Source organism: Zalophus californianus, chromosome 1 (assembly GCF_009762305.2).
Source record: "Zalophus californianus isolate mZalCal1 chromosome 1, mZalCal1.pri.v2, whole genome shotgun sequence".
NCBI lineage: Eukaryota > Metazoa > Chordata > Mammalia > Carnivora > Otariidae > Zalophus > Zalophus californianus.
Window position 1 is genome coordinate 48,488,280 of NC_045595.1, and position 24,250 is coordinate 48,512,529.

General features: G+C 36.9%; 1 pseudogene; it reads left to right on the top strand.

Annotated features, from left to right (window-relative positions):
* LOC113918271 overlaps positions 1-9,760 on the top strand; it is a 48,692-nt pseudogene extending 38,932 nt beyond the window's left edge.
* The last annotated feature ends 14,490 nt before the right edge of the window (positions 9,761-24,250 follow it).

The window sequence follows — 24,250 nt, forward strand, 5'->3', positions numbered from 1 at the left end:
CCGCATCGGGCTCTCTGCTCCGCGGGAAGCCTGCTTCTCCCTCTTCCACTCCCCCTGTTTGTGTTCCCTCTCTCACTGTGTCTCTGTCAAATAAATAAAATCTTTAAAAAAAAATAAAAATAAAAAATAAAAATAAATCCCATCTTAAACCCCACAACTTCTTTCAACTATTATCCATTTCCCTGTCTTGATTTATAATAAAAATCCTTGAAAATATTGTCTGTACCTGCTGTCTCTACTCATCTCTCCCCTTCTTTATTTCTCAGTCCCCTCCAGACATGTTTTGGTGTTCCTCATGCTACTGAAACCACTTTTGACAAGGCTAACAAATTAGTTTTTTAAAGGGAAGTCTGCCCAATGGTCTTATGGAATAATCCCTTCTTTTTCTCATTATTGAAAAGAGAGAGTCAAGGTATTAAAAAATTAATATTTTACTTGACCAATTAAAGGCAAAATAAATATGGGCAGCTGGTGCTGATTCATTTTACACCTTGAGTTTGGTGGTAACAGTCCAGAGAGGACCGTAGTATATGATGTAAAAATCACTAGAACTTAAATTTTCCTATTGACAGTTTGTAGGCAGGAATTTCTAAGTCTCAGTTTTATTTGTAATTTGTATAATCTATTTCCTTATTGCTGGAATTGTTTCATTTTTAATTTTAGTGATATTCCATTTTGCAGTAGTTACATATTGACAAGTAAGATGTTTCATTTTAATTTTATCCAGATTAGGAGATAAGCTGAGAGATGTTTCTGGAATCATGAAATTATAAACATATTCAATCTTTAGACATAGCATTATGATTTTTAGTCCTTTTAGTGTTCACTAAATCATGTGAATATAATTTTAATATTTTGATGAGTATTAGTATATAACTTATTATTTCAGTTCTTTTGGTATGGGCATTTTTTTTTCTGTAGCCAGGCTCAGTCCATCAACTGGATTTGGGCAGCTTGACTATTTTCAGTGGATGATGTAATCCAGTATGACCTTTATCCAAACTTTAAATAACTGTCTATTTTAGAAAGGCTTTAGGAATTAGTAGTGCTAAAGAAATATCCTGAAGCAATATGAGTGTGTGTGTGTTTGTGCACACACATTTGTATAAATAACTTGTTTCCACTTGATTTTCTTTTTTTTCCTTTTTTTCACTTGATTTTCATGTTTTGTTCTGTATATTTTATATTGATGATTGTCTAACAATTTTTAATCTTAGTGTTAAGATTACTTCATTTGCAATGTAGAAGACATGTATGAGTTTTTATTTAAAATATCAAAGGCTATGATATTTCAGTACACTTTTATTTCATCATTTGTAGTTTATGTTTTAAAGTTTTTGATTTTTAATTAAGTCATCTGTAACTGCCAACTTAAGTTTTGACCAAACAACCTGGGTGTAGAGCTCATGTAATTTTGTTACAGTTTAAGCATGGTATTTGAAAATTATTGGAAAGTCATGTATGAGTTACATTTAATACTATTTTCTCTTGTGTATTATTATGGAAGCTTTATACAGCTTTGACTTATTTTTCAGTTGATTATAATTATTATTATGTTTTTCATGTTAACATTTGGAGAGTGAAATTTTTTTTCAGGTTGATTCCTTTGTTCTTTTACCACTATGCCCATATATATATATTTTTAAGTAATTTTTGTTTAATGATCACAACTTGTACTAAGTCCATTTTGAATTTCCCTATCCCCCCAAATTTCTTACAGCTCTAGTTTCTTTTATTGACTGTTAGTGTACAAATGTTGATCTAAGTGTTAGATTTGTAGATTATAAAATTTCCTATGAACACTGGATGTAAGTTAGGTAACACAGACTTTTAACAAATTTATGACAGAACAGAAAAATTACCTTTTTGCTGTTTGTTTTTGACAGAATGAACACTTGTTGATATTTTAATTTTACCAAGTTCTTTTATACTTTTTAATCTTTTTTTCTGAGTAGATTCTCTTTGTCTCTTTTATGTATAATGTGTTTCTCTGTACTATATATTATCATATATGACACAAAATCATACTGTAATATAAAACATACTACATGTTAAATATCACAAAATACTTAAAATTTTAGAAACAATTTTCTACCACACAATTATACTTTGCTTAAGCCAGATGAAATGATGTCACTAATGAATAATTCATATACCATAACTTTTTATAGTTTAGGAAAAACATGTATGTAAAAATCCACAAGCAAAATACATATGGGAATCATCTAATAACTAAACTACATAGTCTTGTAAACATTTTTTCTTCCCTAATGACTAAGCATTATTTTTCTAGTATATATACCCAGATGATTTACATTAGACTATTAATGTAATTAGGCAGGAGTATTGTTAAAATGGTGCCTTCAGACACATTTGTAGCAGTGTAAATTGGTAAAATATTTTTCATAAACAGTTAAGAAAATATATCAAATCCTTAAACTTTGGTTTAGCAATTTTATTTCTGACAAAATATATATGTTTTTCATGTGGAAAAAGTTAAGCAGTAAGTTGTCCTCCATTTTGTGGTTATGGAATATTATAATTATAAAATGTTCTCTCCTGGCCTCAAGAGTAGGCATGGGACATGGGGCACCTGGGTGGCTCAGTCAGTCGAGCACCTGACTCTTGATTTTGATTCAGATCATGATCTCATGGGTCATGAAATCGAGCCCTGTCTCAGGCTCCATACTCAGCAGGGCATCTGCTTAAGATTCTCTCTCTCCCTCTGCCCCTCCCCCTAAAATAAATAAATTAATTTAAAAAAATAAACAGTAGGCATGGGACCAAGTTATGTGAATCATGAAACTTTACTTTCACTCGTTGTGCCATTTGACCCAAGGGATGGACACATGACCCAAGACAAAGGCCAGTAGAATTTTTCATATCAAAATAAGCACAGGAAATTTATTTCTGTTTTGCAAAATGAGTTCTTAATATGGGAGCCTATGGTTCTTGCCACATGGAGATCATGGGAACAGGAATGCTGAGAGGCAAAATCCAAAGATGGCAAGAAGCAGTGAAAGAAGAGAGCAGTCGGGGCAGAAAGATGACAAAATAGAGAAAGAAAAGTCTCATGGTGTTTTGTTTCTGAATCTAGTTTCCCTCTGTTCTTTCTGTAGTGTAGTACATTAACCAATAAATTCTCATTTTTATAAAAGCCATAGATGGGTTCATGTTTTTGTACAACTAGAATACCCTGACTAATGCAAGTTTTATAAGGACTTATATGATAATATTACAACTATTTATAATGCAACATTAAATATGAAAATCATGATACAACATCGTATAGACGCTATTGTAGATGGCCTCGAAGAGATAATTAAAAAGTATATACTTATACGTAAAAAAGAAGGAAACATATCAAAGTATGAAAAATAGCTATCTTTGGATGGTGGGGTTAAAGGGAATAATTTTTTTGAAATTTTTCAATTTTCTGTCTTGTCATATTTTAAAGACTATTTTAAACTTAGTTGAAAAATGAAATCATTAGTAGAAACAATATGAAACTTTTTAAATTACAGTGTTTCTTTTAATAAAGAGATTTCCTAAAGCAATGATACAGAAGAGAATTATCTGGAGGTCACAGATCCCTGGGCTCCATCCCGTCTGCCCTGTCACAAACCCTGGAAATGGGGCCCAAGGAGTCACACTTCTTCCCAGTTTCCAGAATGAGAATGTCTGGAACTAGAACAGAGGTGGTATAAGGTAAAGGCTGGGACTGTCAGGTTGGGCATTTGACAGACCTGGATTTGAACTTTGGTTCTGCCATTAGTAACTGTAACTATATAACAATGAAGAAGTTATTTGTTCCCTCTAAGCCTTGACTTTTTTATCTCTAAAATGAAGCTAATTATTTTGATTATGAGGGTGAATGAATCAATGTTTATATGGCATGTAACACAATAAATAAACACTGTGTAAGCACTCAAAATAATTATTTAAAAACAAAAATAAAATATATAAATAAAATTTTTTTAAATGAAATAAAAAATAATAAACCCTATTAACATTATCATCAGCCTCTTAATAGCCTAGCATGATGATAATGCAAGTCAATGGAAAAAAAATAAATTACCTGAAGTCAATTTATATAAAATTTTCAGGTTCATTCTGGGGGAAATTTTTCTGTCATCTACTCTCCAGGGCAGACTTCCAAATGGCATCATTTTCCATCAAAAGTCACTTCCACTTTTTTTTTTAATTTTAGTAGAAAGGGAATTGAATTTCAAGAATCACTACTGATGTAATAGTCTCAGAAACAAAAACAAACAAAAATCACCTCCACTGTTCTTTGAAAGGAAAAAAAGGGGGGATCACTAATGTTGAATTACTAGGGGCATTTACTTGCATCCCAGGTGCTTGGGTCAGGCTTGACCCCCATGAGAAGCAATAGCAAACCTGAATTCAGAGAACTACAAGGAAATTTCTAGACGAAGCCAGGTAGTTAAACACACAATCTGAGTTCCAGCTAGCCCTTTAACTGGCAGGAAAATTAAAATAACAGGCAAACAAACCTTTGTAAAGTCATCATAGGGAAATCTAAACTAGGTTTTTGTATCCTGGAGCTTTTACAGGTGACAAATCAAAATGCATTAATATCTGGTATGAAAAAATTAGAAGATTCATATTATAATTATTTAAATATAGGATGCTTGAATATATTTCTTTTTTTAAAAGATTTTATTTTTTGTGAAAAAAAGAGCATGAACGGGGTGGGAGGCAGAGGGAGAGGGAGAAGCAGATTTGCTGAGCAGGGAGCCTGATGCAGGGCTAAATCCCAGGACCCTGAGATCATGATCTGAGCCGAAGGCAGACGCTTAACTGACTGAGCCACCCAGGAACCCCTATATTTCTTCCTTTTTTAAAAAAAAATTTTTTTATTTGCTGTTTATCTCCTATTTTATGATTCTTTCCTCAGGAAGAAATAACACAGTTTTCAAAATTATTTTAAATGTATTTTTAAGCAGAGAAATGAGTTGTGTGATAATATATTTCTGGCTGTTATTTCAAAGATGGATTTTGGGGGGATGAAATTAGAGACAGAGATATTAATTTGGAGGCTATTACAGTATTTTTGATAGACTAGTCTTTGTATGGGTGTGTTTGTAAATTTTTCTTTACTGAAATTATATTTTATGCAAGCCAAGTAAAATACGTGGAGAGCAGAGGGCATCATGTAATTAAATGATTTATTTGTTTATGTTAATTAGCCATTCTTAGTTCATAGGAGCAGGAATAAGGGATATGTGTCAGTTTTGTTGGTTTGTTGGTTTGTTTTTTCCTACTGCTCTGCTACCAGTAGCTAAAGCAGTGCCTGGCTTAGAGTTGGCACTCAGTAGGTGTATTGGGCATTTGACGTAGGACATCAATAAGATAATATATACAGTGACAGAGTGAGGACACCTCTGTTCTCTTTTATCTGAAACAACTCCAAAAACAAAAGAGACTAACAAAAAACAAACAGTTACCTAAACACTTCAAATCACAAAAATCATAAATGATTAGGAAGGAGTGCCATGGGAAGAAAGGATCTGATGGGATGCCAGAAGGCGCTGAAGAAAATCACTCTTTTTTAAAAACAATATTTTATTTTTTTTATTTGAGAGAGAGAGAGAATGAGTGAGGGGGAGGGGCAGAAGAAGAGGGAGAAGCAGACTCCCTGCTGAGCAGGGAGCCTGACCAAGGGGGTCAATCCCAGGACCTTGGGATCATGACCTGAGCAAAAGGCAGAAGCTTAACCAACTGAGCCACCCAGGTGCCCCGTGAGGAAAATCACTCTTGCAGCAGAATGCAGCAAAGGTTAGGAAGATATCAACTTCCTAAATCTTGTGCAGACCAAGGGGCCAGAACAGCAGTGCTTTTAACAAAAGATCAAAATGCACAGCTTGCTACAAAGACTCATCTAATAAAAAGTAAACAATATTGTTGGGGTGCCTGGGTGGCTCAGATGGTTAAGCGTCTGCCTTCAGCTCAGGTCATGATCCTGGGGTCCTGGGACTGAGCCCCACATTGGGCTCCTGGCTCAGTGAGGAGCGTCCTTCTCCCGCTCCCTCTGACTCTCCCGCTGCTCATGCCCTCTCTCTCTCTCTCTGTATCTCTGTGTCTCAAATGAATAAATAAAATATTTAAAAAAAATAAAAAATAAAAGTAAACAATATTGCAAAAGGAACCAGCATGTTTATGTAAAGATTTAGGGACAGGGAACATTGTTGGGGGAAGAGGGGTGGAAAAAAGGAAGAATGGATCCAGAAAAGCAAAAGGCAAACAGAGAACATACTTCAGAAAAATGTTGCTATGGGGTGGATGAATATTGCAAGCAAACTTATTGCCATGGACTCAAATAATTTAAAGAAACAATCCTAAATTTAAAAAAAATTGATGCAGAAATACGATTTCTAGTAAGAAATTATAATTATGTTCAACAGAAACAGGTGAAACTAAGTTGGCAGAGCTTAAGAAATAAGTGAAGAATAAAATTATCACATAAATTAAGACACTATCTGAAAGCAAAACAAATTCAAGCAAACAAAACCTCAGGGATTTTTTTTTAAAGATTTTATTTATTTATTTATTTATTTATTTATTTATTTATTTATTTATTTATTTGAGAAAGAGAGCGAGCACACAAGTGGGGAGGGGGCAGAGGCAGAGGGAGAAGCAGGCTCCCTGCTGAGCAAGGAGCCCGATGCAGGACTCGATCCCAGGACCCTGGGATCAGGACCTGAGTAAAGGCAGATGCTTAACTGACCGAGCCACCCAGGCGTCCCTCAGGGATTGTTTAAAACATAATAAAAATATAGAAGAGAAGACATTGAAGAAAGTAAACACACAAACTAGAAACTGATAATGGATTTAGTAGAGTTACTGAAAACAAATAAAGGAGTATCAATGTACATTTAGCATCCTTGAATAAAATAATCTCCCACCAAGGTGGAAACTGAAAACATATTCTAAAACATCATTTAAGAATACATCCTAGGAATAAAGAGAAATTTGAAAGCACATCACAACTAAAGAAAAATCAGTAAGATATGTGTAAAACTGAAACACAACCTAGTCAAGTTATGAGTTTTAAAGATAAGTATATAATTCTTTAAGCATTCCAGCCAAAGATCAGATAACTTAAAGGGGAAATATCAGGCTGTCTTTAAAGTACCCAACAATATACATCACTAGAAAACAGTGGTAGGATAAATGCACAGTCATCCAGGAAATACAGTGTCAGCAAAATGTTATATCTAGACAGATTGTTGAAGTAGAAAGGCAAGAGCAAAGGGCACCTGGGTGGCTCAGTCAGTTGTGTCTGATTCTTGATCTTGGCTCAGGTTTTGATCTCAGGGTCCTGAGTTCAAGCCTTGTGTTGGGCACCATGGTGAGTGTGGAGCTTACTTTAAAAAACAACAACAATAACAAAAATAAGAGTAGGTATTTTTGATTATGCAAATACTATGAGAATTTATTTCTTATAAATCCACTATGGCAAAAAACAACAACAAACCAAATAAAGAACAATAACAACAACAACAACAAAAAACAGAGGTGAGCATAAAATGCAATTGGAATGAGATCTTGCCATTTGCAACAACGTGGATGGAACAGGAGGGTATTATGCCAAGTGAAATAAGTCAATCAGAGAAAGACATTATCATATGACCTCACTGATATGAGGAATTCTAAACTCAGGAAACAAACTGAGAGTTGCTGGAGTGGTTGGGGGGTAGGAGTGACGGGGTGGCTGGGTGATAGACATTGGGGAGGGTATGTGCTATGGTGAGCACTGTGAATTGTGCAAGACTGTTGAATCACAGATCTGTACCTCTGAAACAAATAATGCAATATATGTTAAGAAAAAAGAAGAAGAAGAAGATAGCAGGAGGGGAAGAATGAAGGGGAGTAAATCGGAGGGGGAGACGAACCATGAGAGACGATGGACTCTGAAAAACAAACTGAGGGTTCTAGAGGGGAGGGAGATGAGGGGATGGGTTAGCCTGGTGATGGGTATTGAGGAGGGCACGTTCTGCGTGGAGCACTGGGTGTTATGCACAAACAATGAATCATGGAACACTATCTCAAAAACTAATGATGTAATGTATGGTGATTAACGTAACAATAAAAATTTAAAGTAAAAAAATGCAATTAACTTTAAAACTGAGGAACAACTCTTGGAATCACAGTTTCAATACATAATGTGAATAGAATGACAACAAGGAAACAATGTAACTGGTAAAAGTTGGGAGGGGAATTAGTTGTATATCAATTATTTTATCTTTTATAATTAGAAGTTTAAAAATATCATTTGGCAGGTTCTCTTACATCAACCACCTAAGAGTCTTGCTCTAAGAAGCATCTCCACCATCTGCTTGGCAGCCATAAAGCAGCACCCACGTGTGCACGCATATCCATATGTGTTGGCCAGGCTGGTGTTCAGATTGGCAATGTCTGTCTGCTGGGAGCCCAATTGCCTAGAACACGGCATCCAGCCCGATGGTCAGATGCCAAGTGACAAGACTGCTGGTGAAGAGGACTCTTTTTAACACCTTCTTTGATGAAATCAGTGCTGGCAAGCATGTGCCCAGCGCAGCGTTTGTAGACCTGGAACCCACAGTCATTGATGAAGTTTGCACTGGCACCTACCGCCAGGTCTTCCACTCTGAGCAGCTCATCACAGGCAAGGAAAATGTTGCCAGTAACTATGCCCAGGGGCACTACAACATTGGCAAGATCATTAACCTTGTCTTGGACAGGATTCAGAAACTGGCTGACCAGTGCAGTTCTTCAGGATTTCTTGACTTTCCACAGCTTTGGAGGGGCAACTAGTTTCAGGTTCACCTCCCTGCAAATGGAATGTCTCTGTCAATTATGGCAAGAAGTCCAAACTGGAGTTCTCCCTTTACCCAGGCCCCCAGGTGTCTGCAGTGGTAGTTGAACCCTACAAATCCACCCTCACTACCCACACCACCCTGGAGCACTCTGATTGTGCCTCCATGGTAGACATTCAGGCCATCTATGACATCTATGGTAAAAACCTCGATACTGAACATGTAGCCTACACTAACCTAAATAGGTTGATAGGTCAAATTATGTCCTCCATCCCTGCTTCCCTCAGATTTGATGGAGTTCTGAATGTTGATCTGACAATTCCAGACCAACCTGGTCCCCTGTCCCTGCATCCACTTCCCTTTGGCCATATATGCTTCTGTCGTTTTTTGTTGAGAAAGCCTACCATGAACAGCTTTCTGTAGCAGAGATCACCCTTGCATAATTTGAGGCAGTCAACCAGATGGGGAAATGTGACCCTTGCCATGGTAACTACATGGCTTGCTGCCTGTTGTATCATGGCGACATGGTTCCCAAAGATGTTGATGCTACCATTGCCACCATCATGACCATGTGTACCATCCAGTTTGTGGACTTATGACTTATGGCAAGTCATAAGTCATAAGGTATGACTTATGGTAATTAATGGCATTAATTACCAGCCTCCCACCATGGTACCTGGTGGAGATCTTGCCACAGTACAGGGAGCTATGTGCATGCTGACCAACACACCAAAGGTGTTGCTGAGGCCTGGGCTCTCCTGGACCACAAGTTTGATCTGATGTATGCCAAGTGTGCCTTTGTTCACTGGTATGTGGGTGAGAGTTTGAAGGAAGGAGAGTTTTCTGAAGTATGTGAGGCTGCCCTTGAGAAGGATTATGAGGAGGTTGGTGTGGATTCTGTTGAAAGAGAGCATGAAGAAGAAGGAGAGGAATACTAGAGTTAAAAATGTCATAACAGGGGCACCTGGGTGGCTCAGTTGATTAAGCGTCTGCCTTCTGCTTTGGTCATGGTCCCGAGGTCTCGGAATTAAGCCCCACGTCGGAGCCCTGCTTGGCGGGGAGCCTGCTTCTCCCTCTGCCCCTCACCCTGCTCATGCTCTTGTTCTCCCACTCTCTCTCTCAAATAAATAAATAAAATCTTTTTAAAAATGTCATAACGCTGTTTTTACAGGGAAGTTTTTCCATTGTAAACATTGGAAAGTTGTGCTCTGATCATTTAATTTGTGTGTACCAGTGTATACTCTCATATGCAATCACTGACCTATCCTTTAAAACACACTTTCTAACAGACCCAAGCTGTCCATTTGTCTCATGGGTTTGAATTAAAAAAATCACGTATAGCTGATAATTAGAATAGTCGGTGTTCGAGTATAGTTTAAGATGACAAGTAAGCATTAAAACAACTAATGCCAATAGCAATACCTACTAAACTGGTGTTGGAGAAAAGGAATTGGAGATATCAATCCATCATTGTTCCTAGTGTCTACAAAATAGAAGACAAAGTGTACAAAATAATGTTTTAGGTGTAAAATAAAACATAAAAATGACCCAAAACAGAAAAGAAAGTTTCCGAAGCATAGTAGGCTACCCAAGTCACGCACAACAAAGCAAAGAAATATACAGAACACAGAAAAAAATAAAGCAATAAAAGAGAAACTATAACATAAAATTTGATGCTGGAATGAATATAAATAATATATTTTAGTATAAATGGGATACACTTATTGAAAGAAGAGTCTCAGACTGTATTACAAAGCACAAGTAAAGTGGTACTGTATGTGTGTGATAAATCCAAAGCAGAAAGATTAAAAATAGAAGGACTGTAACATCATACTGAACCCACACATATAAAAAACAAGATTTATGCTCTTAATGTAGACAAACATAAATCAGGGCAAAAAGCACTGGATGTGATTAAGAAGATATTATAGGTTGAATCATGTCCCCCAGGAAGACATGTAAGTCCTAACCCTGCTACCTGTGAATGTGACCTTCCTCATTTGAAATAAGGTCTTTTAGGTGTAATCAAGTTAGGGTGAGGGCCTAATGGGTTAGGGTGAACTCTAATCCAATGATTGGTGTTCCTGTAAAAGAGAAATTTGGACAGAGACACACAGAGGGAAGACAGATATGTGAAGACGCATGACAGAGATTGGAGTTATGCTGCCACAAACTAAGAGACACAAAAAATTGCCAGCAACCACCAGAAGTTAGAAAGAGGCAAGGAAGTACCCTCTCCTAGAGTCGAAAGTGTGGCTTGTTGACACCTTGATTTTGGACTTCTAAACTCCCAAACTGAAAGGCAATACACTTATTTTGTTCTAAATGACCACATTTGTGGTACTTTGTTATGACAGCCCTAACAATACACAAGGGAAACAAAATCCCAATTAATACAATTTCATAAACAAAAAAGTACAGTAAATCAATGGAAAATCAGACAAAACACATTGGTCATAGGAGAGTCATATACTCGTCTCAGGTTATGAAAGATCAAGTATACAAAAGGTAAATTCACAGAAGACTAAATGGCAAATTGAAGTAGATAGAGTGGGTGTAACTTAAATATATCAACATCTGTACCCTGAAAGAGAATGCACATAATTTCCCTGTGCCAATTAAATATTTACTAAAAGAATAACAAAATAGAGATTATTACAGACAACTATATCTGACCCCAATGCAACAAAACCAGAAATTAAGATCAAAATTGTAAATCATGCCTGATGACCTGGTAAAATAAATAAGAGAAAGCGAGGGGAAGAGAGAAGAAAAGAAGAAGAATAAAAAGAATAGCTGGCAAAGATATGACAGATGGAAATGAACGAAGGGAAAGATCAGGTGAGCATGTTACTTGAATGTTGGTTTAGCAAAGAAATCAAAGTAAAAAATTTGGGTATATAAAAAATGATAAAGAAAATAATACATATTGGGACATATGGCATGCAACTAAACGAGTGCTCATAGAAAAATATATGATCTTAGGGCCCCTGGGTGGCCCAGTCAGTTAAGCGTCTGCCTTTGGCTCAGGTCATGATCCCGGGGTCCTGGGATCGAGTCCTGCATCGGGCTCTCTGCTCAGCGAGGAGTCTGCTTCTCCCTCTGCCTGCTGCTCCCCTTGCTTGTGCTCTCTCTCTCTCGTTCTCGCTCGCTCTCAAATAAATAAAATCCTTTAAAAAAATATATGATTTTAGGGGCGCCTGGGTGGCTCAGTTGGTTAAGTGACTGCCTTCGGCTCAGGTCATGATCCTGGAGTCCCGGGATCGAGTCCCGCATCTGGCTCCCTGCTCAGCAGGGAGTCTGCTTCTCCCTCTGACCCTCTCCCCTCTCATGCTCTCTCTATATCTCATTCTCTCTCTCAAATAAATAAATAAAATCTTAAAAAAAATAAAAAATATACGATCTTACACATTTACATTGTAAATAGGTGGAAGGAAAAATCAATGCTTTGAACATGCAATTCAAAATATAGAATTGATATATGCAAGTATGTCTTCCCTCAAAGTCTATATTTGGCCAAATTGGAAAATACTGTAACTTTCCATTGAACTTACGATGAAAACAAGGATAGTGCCTGTTAGAAATATAAATGTGTCATTAAAAATTGGAAAGAAGAGGACAGTGTTATCATTATTTGCAAGAAATACAGTAGGCCCAAAAAGCATAAGGAAATCAGCTGGGAACTTACACCAAATGAGAGAATACAGTAAAATGACAGAACAAAATTAATATTAAAAAATCAATAGCTTTGCCCTATGCAAACAGCTGTATTTTAAAGTGGCAGAAGAGATTTCCATTTCTGTTAGAAAGATAAAATTCCTATGGATAAACTAAAAAAAATATTGAAAGCATATTTATTGAAGAAACTATAAATGTTATTGATACCTAAAAGGAAACTTGAACAGTGGGAAAGGCATACTGATCCCAGTTAAGTAGACTATGCAATGGAGATTTCAATTTGCCCTAAATTAGTCTATACATTTAATGCAATTCCAATAAAAATACCACCAGGATATTTTTCTCTCTGGGATTAGAGAATCAGATTCTAAAGATCACAAGGGGAAAAAAGTCATGAGGTAATAGAAAAGTTCTAAAAACAATGACTAGAAAGATATGAGAATCAACTCTCCAAATCACACTACAGATATTATCCAACTGAAGTCAGATGCATTATTGGAACAGAACAGAGTCCATATATAGAACCAAACAAATAGGGGATTTTTTTATACATAAAAAATGGAGTGATATCACAGAAGAAAGGATAGATCACTTGATAAATTCCATGGAGAAAATTGGGTGAAATACAAAAAAGATATAAATGAAAACATACTTGATGAAAACATGGAAGCATTATTGTTTTGGAGTGAGGCAGACTTTTCTTAGCATGGCTTAAGTTGTAGAAACCATACCAAAAAATTAGTACACTCCACTATATAAACATTTTGCCTGGAAAAACACAAGGAAACCCTATTAGCGATGTTAAAATACGAGTACAAACTAGGAAAAGGTATTTCCAACAAATAACATAAATATAACTAATTCTCATTTTTACTACATAAAGATCTTTTTATGTATCAGAAAATAAACCAGTGGGGGGAAATAGGCATAGGATAAAAAAAGTTTACAGAAAAATAAAATAATGCTTTTAAATACCTGAAAAAATGCTGTCTACTTACAGGAATGTATATAAAACTACATTGAGACACCATTTTCCATTCATCACTGAAGGGCATAGAAAAAGAAACATTCTTTTTCATTGTTACAACAGTTTGAATTATAAAACTTCTGCAAGAGGTCAGTTTGATAATAAATTCAATAATAGGTATCAAAATGTAAAATACAGCTATGTTTTGATTTAACAAATTCCAATTATTTTTTCTTCATGAACTCTAAAATTTAATAGGTAATGCAGAAAGGCATATGTATGAGAACAGTCATTCAAACATTTGTCGCAATAGTCAGAACTATTTTTTTAAAGATTTTATTTATTTATTTATTTGAGAAAGAAAGAATGAGACAGAGAGAGAGCATGAGAAGGGGGAGGGTCAGAGGGAGAAGCCGACTCCCCACTGAGCAGGGAGTCCAATGCAGGACTCGATCCCAGGACTCCAGGATCATGACCTGAGCCGAAGGCAGACGCTTAACTGACTAAACCACCCAGCACCCCAGTTAGAACTATTTTAAATGTTGAATAATAAGACTGAATTCAGTCTTATGATACAGCTTGATTATATCACAATTTGGGTGCTGGTGTAGGCTTAGATTGTGTCTGGAAGAATTCTCACAAAAATGGTAATAGTGCTTGTATATATGAGAAAGGAAACAGGAGAACAAGAGGGGAAGAATCTTACTTTTCTTGTATGCCCATTTGTAACTTTTGATGTGCATGTGTTAGCCATTCAAAAAAGAACTAGAGGGGCACCTGGGTGGCCTAGTACGTTAAGCAGTTGGGTGGTTAGGTGTCTGCCTTTGGCTTCGGTCATGATCCCAGAGTTCTGGGATTGGGTCCTGGGATCCAGCCCCGTGTGGGGCTTCCTGCTCAGTAGAGAGTCTGCTTGTCCATCTCCCTACCCCCACCCTGCTTGTGCTCTCTCTCTCTCTCTCTCCCTCTCTCTCTTGCTCCCTCTCTCTCTCAAATAAATAAATAAATAAATAAATAAATAAATAAATAAATAAAATCTAAAAAAAAAGACAAAAACAAAAAAAGTAGAAAAATATAATTGGGGTAAAAGTGTTGTAGGAGGCATTTCATAAGTATTTGTTATACTACCTTACACTTGGTGTGAAGTTTTCCTTTAAAACTTGACTATTACATTATTTTGTGTATTGGAATAGTTCCATTTAATTTTTGGAGGCTAATATATACATATTGGATTGTTCAACTACACACAAGCTTCCAGAATATTTAGACTAAATCAGAAGTCATCAGTTTTTTCCACCATTGATCCGGTGGCCTGTTTATGCTTAGTAAGATAGGAAAAAAATTAAAGATGATTTCCCCCCCAAACTAGAGTTAGCAAATCACCATTTCTACAGGCTTACCTATTTATATTTGACTAAGAACTGTTGAATTCTGCCCATTTGCATAGGCCAGTTAATAAATCCTCCAAATACTTAATTTGTGTGCAAGACATAGCTAACCCAGAGGCTCTCATCTGTCTTGATTTAATTTGATACTCTATTTCTTTATTTTAGAACAGTCTGAATATTTACTACAAAGATTTTAGTTTCCACTAAAATTCCATCGTGGACCTTTTTATTCACTTCACAAATATTTACTTAAGCTCTGGGTGTATGCAGTACAGGGGATATTTGTATAGGAGATAGTGGAACAGAGAATTACATGTAAATATCATATTCTGAAGTGCCTTATAAGCCTCTGATATTTTGCTGTAATGTGAAATATTTATTTACATTTACATTCAACTTACATTTTTTGGATGGCAGACACTGGAATATAAAAATAAATGAGGCATGGTCACTGATAATCTACAAGTGTAGAGAGATACATGAATGATTAATTATAATACAATGTGGCAAATGAAGTACAGAAAGATATACATGAGCCAAGAGGAAGAACATAGACTTTAAGGTGGAGAGTGGAAAGAGGAAATCTTGCTGGAGTTGGTGACTCTGAGTCTGAAGAGAAGGGTTGCACTTAACGAGGGAAAATAAGAGAGAATATTGCCTGGTGGTGAAGCAGTAGTTTTGAATCCCAGAATCTAAAACATACTACATGGTGGCAAGTTATTTAACCTCTATAAAGTGGTGATTGTAATAGTCCATGACTGTCAGCGTTGATTGATGATTAAATGAAATGATTAGAATAGTACCTAGAGTGTAGTAAGTATAGTATAGTAAAAATATAAGCTACTATTTTTTTTTATTATTATTATTAGTTGGGGTAGAGGAGGAGGAAGAAAAACAGAGCCTCTCAGACAAGCAAATATTCTGAGGCAGGAAAAGAAAAAGAGCTCTCTTACAGGGTGAAGTTCAAAGGAATAATGGCAAGTGATGATGCTGGGGGTTAGGCAGGGACCAGATCACTGTGGCCTTGAATATCATCTTTAGGCACTTGGAAACCATGCTGATATGGGGATATTCTGTGCAGAGGTATATTGTGGAGATGTGATCCCTGGGTCCTGTAGATTCCAGCTTGAAACCAGGTTATCAGCAAAGAAGAGATCATCTGTGGTAGGGAAATGATAAGTGAGGAAGGGAAACATTATTCACAAACCCTTTACCCTTTTTTTGAAATGCAGAACCTCTCTTTTTAAACAGTTAAGCCTTTCAATTTGCTAAAATGTCAGCTCAATTGAACATTATGGAGAATAAGGAAGTCTAAGAGTCTCCCCTGACAAATTATGCCTTCTCTCTGTCAATGTAAATGCTCCCTTAAATCACCCTTAAATTTCTCCTCTATTCCTGAGGAACTGGTTGGAAACTGAAGCAGGCTATAATAATTTAATCTCTACATAAATTCATAAAATGGAAGTGACAGGACAAAGTTTCACCCTACTATATTCTGAATGTTCACATCTCATTTCTGGATGCCATTGAATCTTTATCCATTAAAAGAACATCAGATTCTGAAAAATCTAGTAACTTTCTTCTTATTTGATTTGATGTGGCATTCTGAAGAGATTCAGGACATTTTCCATCTCTGCTTTTACACATTTGAATTCCGTGTAGATGATTTCAAGGTCTTAGTTGCTGAATCTGCATTGTTGAGATGAAATCATGAGCCTTTTGATTTAATGTAAGAGCTTCATTATTCTCAGCTGTGTCATTTGGTGCCTGTATTTCTGCTGCCTGAAAATGCCATTAGGATTCATCTAAATAAACAAAACTCTCCTAAAATTTACTTTCTGTCTGAGAACAATACAAAAAGTAGCAAGAAGGGTACAAAGAAGCTTAAAGAGGATGTACAATGTAAGTGGGGGAATTGAATAAGAATAAAATATGTCCATATTTTTTGTCTGAAAACTTTGTCTCATGCCAACATTTCGAAAATTTCTGATAAATTCAGAGAACAAACCCCCATTTCCTTCCCATAGAAAAGTTAGGATTAAAGATGTTAGGATATTTTCTCTTTTAGTTTGTGTTTATTTTGTATTTCACAAAGTTGAAATGGATGCTTATTCCTATAACATTCATATTTATATTTATTATGTACTTTCTACAGATGGATCTTTAGTATGTCAGAGAAGGTAGAAAAAGAATCATGTACAACCTTACCTGTGAAATCAGGCTTTGAAATAAAAAACAATTACCTTTTCCAAAGCAAGACCTTACTATCAAAGTGCTTCAATTAAAAAAAAAAAAAGAAAAGAAAAAGAAATGAGAGGTAGAGCCTAGGCAGTCACTTAAGACTCTTGTTTCCCAAAGAGGGTATAAATAGCACAATGATAGGGTAATATAATTTTGGGCATAAAACTACAATGGAATTAAATTACATGGAAACCAATAATAAGGAAAATGTTACTTACTCTTTTGTTGCTTCTGATTACTTCAGGGCAGTGTTGTGTTGAACCTGCCTTGTAGATGTCATGAGAGCTGATGCTTTGCCTCTTCTCTCATCCATGTTCAATAATGTCACCTTGAGACCTTAAAATTGTCCATGGTAGGAGTATTTACATCACAGAAATCCTAAGACACTACAGATCATCCTCTTCCCTTCAGTGGTTGTTAAACATTGACCAGTACATCTCTCGTGACAAGAGATGACTGATCTTTAAAGACTGGGACCTGAGGCTCGGAGCTCTCTGTGCCCACACAGACCCTCTGAATACCATTTTCCTTTCATTGCCTTCCATTTTAGAGTTATCTTTAATTTATACCAGAATGATGCTGGTTTTACCTTTAAAGTAATGAGGTGTATGAAAATTCAAAGTGTCTTTCTTTAAATATATTTATTTAAATCAATCCAATAAGAAGGATGAGCCCATCCTTTTATGGTAATGGTTTTTAAAAATGGTAATATGGATGGTATGTAATGAAAACCAAATCAAGAAAGTGGTACTGGTAAATCTAAATTTGGAGGCACACTGCTTTGGAAAGTTTTTCATTATTTATTAATATACAGTCAATGGGTCTTTGTTCCCAATCACAACTTCTACCCTGATAAACTAGTCTGGAAGAGTAGGGCCAGGGAATCAAAGAAATATGCTTGCTTGCTCTCTCTCTTTATCTTTCATTTTCTCTTTTTCTTCCTCCAATGCTTTCTGTGAAAGCTAAAACCTAAAATGAGGATTTCTCTTTGGCTGAGCCTGGCCCTCTCTTGAATAGTCCTGTTTTAATGTTAGCAGTGATTCTGTAGTTTTCTACCTTAAAGATAAAACTCTTTCCTCCTCGTTCTTTTGTTAGGCCTTGGATGTGTTCCCAGGGTTTATGTTGTGAATATTGGGGGAAGGATTGATGGTTTAAGGGGGAGACAAGTAGAAAACTTTGTTGTATCAGAGGCTTTATTTGTGGTTTGTTTTCCTGTGTTTGAGAGGGAAGGGGAACAGAGAGAATGGGGGCTGGAAGAGACTGTGGCAAGTATATTATCACTGTAATGTTGATTTTGCCTCCTTTTGACCATTTTATTGATATCTAAGATATATAAACAAGACCAACTCCTTCCCATAACTCAAACCAACAGCTGATTTATACAGCGCTAGTCTCTTGTTGACATGAGCATCAGTAGTTGGAAAGAAACGTGCTCTTTAATCCCTTTTCTGACTGTCATTCTCTTCAAAGACAGTATTTCTGGGAAGATATAAAGGTGAAAATGTAAGAAGATGTGGAAAATAGTTTTAAAATTTGTCAATGTTCAATATTTAGAAGTCAGGAATTAGTTATTTTTCTCCTTGCTGAGGAATTTTTTTCTTCAGTGTTCAGTCTTCTAGACAAGCCCAGGATGGAGACAAAATATTTTAGTAGATTTGAAATAGAGGATAAGATTAAACCATTGTTTGAATGATTTTTCAAAAGCAATAAGGTTTGCTCAAACATTCCATCTTGATTTCCATTTGCTCTTTATATAAAAATAAATCTAGGTAGATAGAAGCTGAGTCACCACTCAGGCATAAGACATTTTACATTATCTTTCAAATACGAATGCAATTATAGTGACAATTACACACATAGAAAAATGCCCGTGTTGCCTTTTGTTCTCATGTAGTAGACAGCTGCTGTGTGTGTACATGTGAATGTGTGTATATATGCCTGTGTGTGTATAGTACAGCATTATAGCATCCTTTTGCTTTTCCGTTATGCCACCTTTTAGGATCATCTGTCTTTAAACAGAACAATTTCTATTTCAAAATAAATATTTTGTTGAGGGTAGCTCTCTGGACTGGAGAGCCTATGGAGGGGGAGGGATGGGGTCTCTGGAGAGACCTGGGCAGGAGGCTGCTGTGGTAAACCCATCCATTGCATTCACTTACCAGCAAAATAAGATGCCAGACTGTGAGAGAAATACCCAGGCATGTAGGAAAAGGAGGTTACAGGTGGCAGGAGGCAGGCCCAGGCCCGTGGGTGCAAGACTGTCATTTGGGCATGAGGATAACCATGGGTGAAAGAGACCGGGATTGCTGGAAGACTTCTGCCCCTTATGAGGCAGCCCCTTCATATACTAACACGGCTAGCCCATGCATAGATAAAAAACATAATTGAAAGCCCCAGAGCTCTGTCAATAGCATAGCTTCAGGGACTCACAGCTGTATGAATAAATGAATGAATGCATGAATGCATGAATGAATGAATGAATGAAAAATATATATACAAAGTATTTTATAAGTGAATGTGGAGAAGTTCTGAGTGGGCATAATTTTCAGACACCCAATATTTTTTCCTAAAGCATTATCCAAAAATTCATATGCTTGGATGAAAATGTTATTTAGGAAAGGGGGAATGGAGACTGAGCAAGAAGGAAGAAAAGAAGAGGAATTAACTCTGTTTCTAGGATCATAAAATATTACATCTAACCTCATGCATAATTACATATTGCTGAAATTATATGAAGTCATAGGTTCCACTTTTTATGGAACAGGACACTAGAACCCAGAGCAGGACTTGCCTAAAGCCACAGAGTTCTTTATAGGCTTTAGACTGGAATCCAGTTTCCCCATATCCTTTTGCTGTGGACATTTTGCTATTCTTATGTATATAAAAAAAAATGTGACCACAGCAAGCATCAGTTATGTATATTACTTAGTCATCAACAAAATATATTCACCGTATTTACCTACTAAGGCAGAAATTCACTTGATTTCACTTTACAAACCTTTGCACAAATGAATATCATGCAGAGCTGTGTGCACTGACTCCAACACATATTTTAATGTTTAAAAGAATTCATACATGAGGGTGGCCTTTCTACCCTTTACTTTCTGGAGATTGTAGCAAGTGTGTACTTGAAGGGGCATTTCCGAACTATACAGTTTGGGCCCATGTTGTCCTTCTGTACATCTGGGAGAAGTGGACAGAGAAGTATTGAAGATGAGGCAGGTCGAAACAGAATCTTTCTGCAGCCACCCACCACTTCATCATGTAACTACTTCTTTCCTAAGCTCAACTGTAACTCCCTCGGGACACAGTTTCTGACCAGATCAACACTTTCAGGTAGGTTAGATGACCTTTCTCTGTTCCTAAATCTGTACTGAACTAGACTCCAAATTCCATGCGTATGCCCCAGTAGCCACTATAGTTCCAGACATAAGGTGAAGCTCAGGTAGTGTTGGTAAAATGATTATATCAAAACAGTATCCCCCAGTATAAAGCTTCCCCATTCCCTGCCATCTTTTTGTCATTGCCTTAGAGAGAGCCACTTGCACGTTCTAGCTTGATTGCCCGATATGCATTCCTAAGTAAATGATATAATTTTCAGCTACTTGAGATCCAAATCTTTGAATAATTATGCTGAATACGTGTTTGTGCCTGACCACCTGGAATAGAAGTCAAAGCCCCAAGCTTACTGAGACTCAGGGTCTAGAGCCACAAAAGCCTGTTCTGTTCTTCAGGATCAACTGCTTATTCTCTCAGAGCTTTGGTTTCTTTTCATGTATAATAGGAAAATCCATTATTTCCCTGAGAGCATTGGGGTGAAATATAGCCACATAAGTGTTTTATTAATAGCAGTTAGGATATATTAAGCTGTTACTGTGCCAGTCACTGTGTTAGTTTGTTTCCATGAATTATCTCATTTGATCCTTATAACAACTCATATTCCCAAGTTACAAAGATCCATGATCCAAACTGGAGCATTTTGAATCTCGGTCTCACACTCTAAACTAATGGCTAATACTGTTTGCCCTCAAGTGAGATAAAATAAGTATTTTGAAATATAGCAACATGACTTACAAATATAAGGCTGTGATAATGCAGATACTTCATGTTGCTGAAATAGGTGTGTATCTGAATCTTTAATTAAGCGAGGTAAGTGCTAACATGGGAAAATCCAAATATATATTGTCCCCATGGAAGAAGGAGGAAAAGTGGCCCAGAGACATATGTGAAGGGGATGGGGTCAGGAGGTATGCTTGGCCAACAGAGTTAGAATTACATCCTTTGCTACTTACCTGGTTTTACGTCAGGGGGTTTTCTCAACCTAGAATTCCCATTTCAACCTCCCTTTCTTCCACTCTCCCCACATTCACCTCCCACTACCTTCTCTTACTTGGTAGAAATCTTCTGCTTCTTTGAGGTTTAACCTAAGAACCACCTCCCCCTGATTTACCCTTGGGTTTCTGAATTACTGCCTTACAAATTAATCATTTCTTCTTTTCTGCTGCCATAACCCCTTGCTGTGCGTCTATTTCAGGGTGTCTTAGTTTGTCATTCTTGATATTTTAAAGTAGATAATTCTTTGTTTTTGAAGACTGTTCTGCATTATAGGATGTTTGGCAGCATCTCTGGCCTCTTCTTCGGAAGCAACAGCACTTCCTTCCCCAGTAGTGACAATCAAAAATGTCACCAGACATTGTCAAACATCCCCTAGGGAGCAAAATCACTTCTGTTTGAAAGTTAATGGTCTGGGCGCCTGGGTGGCTCAGATGGTTAAGCGACTGCCTTCGGCTCAGGTCATGATCCTGGAGTCCCGGGATCGAGTCCCGCATTGGGCTCCCTGCTCAGCGGGGAGTCTGCTTCTCCCTCTGACCCTCCCCCCTCTCGTGCTCTCTATCTCTCATTCTCTCTCTCTCAAATAAATAAATAAAATCTAAAAAAAAAAAAGAAAGTTAATGGTCTTCTAACCATTGTAACCCAGTTTCTGAAGGGAGTTCCAAACCTGAGTATTGTTTCACTTTTCACCTTGGAAAATATTCTTCTATAATTCAGTATTTCTTGGATTTTATGAGCATTGTAGTCATCTTGGGGGCTTATTAAAACCCAGGTCACTGGTGCCGTCCTACCCTTCCTCATGTTTCTGACTCAGTTGGTCTGTGTTGGGTCCCAAGACACTGCCGTACTGACACATTTCTTCAAATGTCAAGTGATGTGTATGTTGCTTTTTCTGGGGACCACACTTTGAGAATCATTTTCAATACCACTGCTCAGCACTTCTGCTTCAGCTTTTGCTAGTTAGAGTCCCCTTAAGCAGAACCCTACTTTCTTTGTTGTTTCTCCCTGCCCCAACCCTGTGTTTTGCACACAGTAAGCCTACATTGAATTGAGCCAATAAATCAATGAATCTGAAAGTACTTTGCCAAATATTAAAAGGATTTACAGATAAAAAGTGTCATTAGTAAGGAAATGGGATATGCAAGAATTTGGGGTCAGGTGAAGACAGTTCTGTTTCCAGAAGTGTTTTGACAGAGTGCTAAATGAAATGCCTCCAGTGAATTTGAATTCATTGTGAGTCAGACAAAGGATTGCTGTAAATTATTCTGTTGTCATGGCATACCAAGGAAGTTGATGGATAAAGGGACATGCTAATGAGACTCTAAGTGACAATGCGAAATGAAATCAATGGTCTCTGAGAGACTTCTTTGAACAGAGTTGGGAAAGCATCTATTCTCATCAATACCAAGGAAGTGATGGATAAAGGGACATGCTAATGAGACTCTAAGTGACAATGCGAAATGAAATCAATGGTCTCTGAGAGACTTCTTTGAACAGAGTTGGGAAAGCATCTATTCTCATCATTGCCAGTTATCAGGATCACTAAGCTTTTTTGGAGGTGCATTAACTTGCAAAGATCCTGTTCTGGACCATATCTGCCCAGATTTTGGGAGAAAAAGTAATGAGAGACCATTTTGGGGAGTGTAAAAAGGGAGAAGAGTTATTATTATTCATGATAGAATTCACTTTTATGCATTCTATAGCCATGCTTATATTTTCCAAATACATTCACACCTACTACCTTCTGCAATCCCCATATAACCCTTTGAAGGTAAGTAAGACAAGTATTTTTTTCCATGCTTAGAAAGAGAAACTGAGTCACAGAAACTTTACTGAGGTACAAAAACTCTTCTAAGTGAAAAAGAGAAATAGAGGTATAGAATCTTTAATTAAGGGCAAAAGTAAACTTGTAAATGAAATGCAATGTTTAAAATAGAGCTAAGGTGAGAAAATTAGTATCTTGAATCTTAGAAAGGCATCCTTCTATAAAGGCTACACTTCTTTACTCTTCAGGTCTTTGGTCAAATGTCACCTCTACAAGAGGCCATTTCCAATTACTCTCTTTTAAATTATACCCAACGCTCTCAGACATATCACCCTGCAGATTTCATAATCGCTTGTGAAATTGTTTCTCTGTCTCTCATTGGTCTTCTTTCACTGGAATGTAAACCCTTAAAGGTAGAGGCATCCTTTGGCTCATCTTTCCTTATATTGAAAGCACCTTAGCACAATGCTTCAAAGTAACAGGCACTTAGTGAATGACTGAATGGATTCATCCTTCTCTAATTGAGTTCCTGCAATGGGCCATGTGCCAATAATAATATTAAACACAGTTGAATTTTTGTCTCAAAGAAACTATCTTTGGGGTGTCTGGGTGGCTCAGTTGGTTAAGCATCAGCCTTCAGCTCTTGTCATGATCCCAGAGTCCTGGAATTAAGCCCCATATCATCAAGCTCTCTGCTCAGCAGGAACCCTGCTTCTCCCTCTGCCTGCCACTCTCTCTTCTTGTGCGCTCTCTTTCTCCCTCTCTCTCTCTGTCAAATAAATAAACAAAATCTTTAAAAAAAAAAAAGAAAGGAACTAATCCTTGATGACTTGAGATCGTTCTAAGCAAGGCCAATCTCTATTTTCCCCTTGCCACATATTATTAGTCTTTTATTGGTCTTGCATTAATAATTTTGCAGCAGCTAAAAGATGCCAAAGATCAGTAGATCATTTAATTTAATAAGAAGAAATAGAGCGTAATTATTAACAGATTGGGTGTTGGATCCAGATTTCATGGTTCATTTTTTGGTTTTGCCGTTTACTACCTGTGTGGCTTTGGG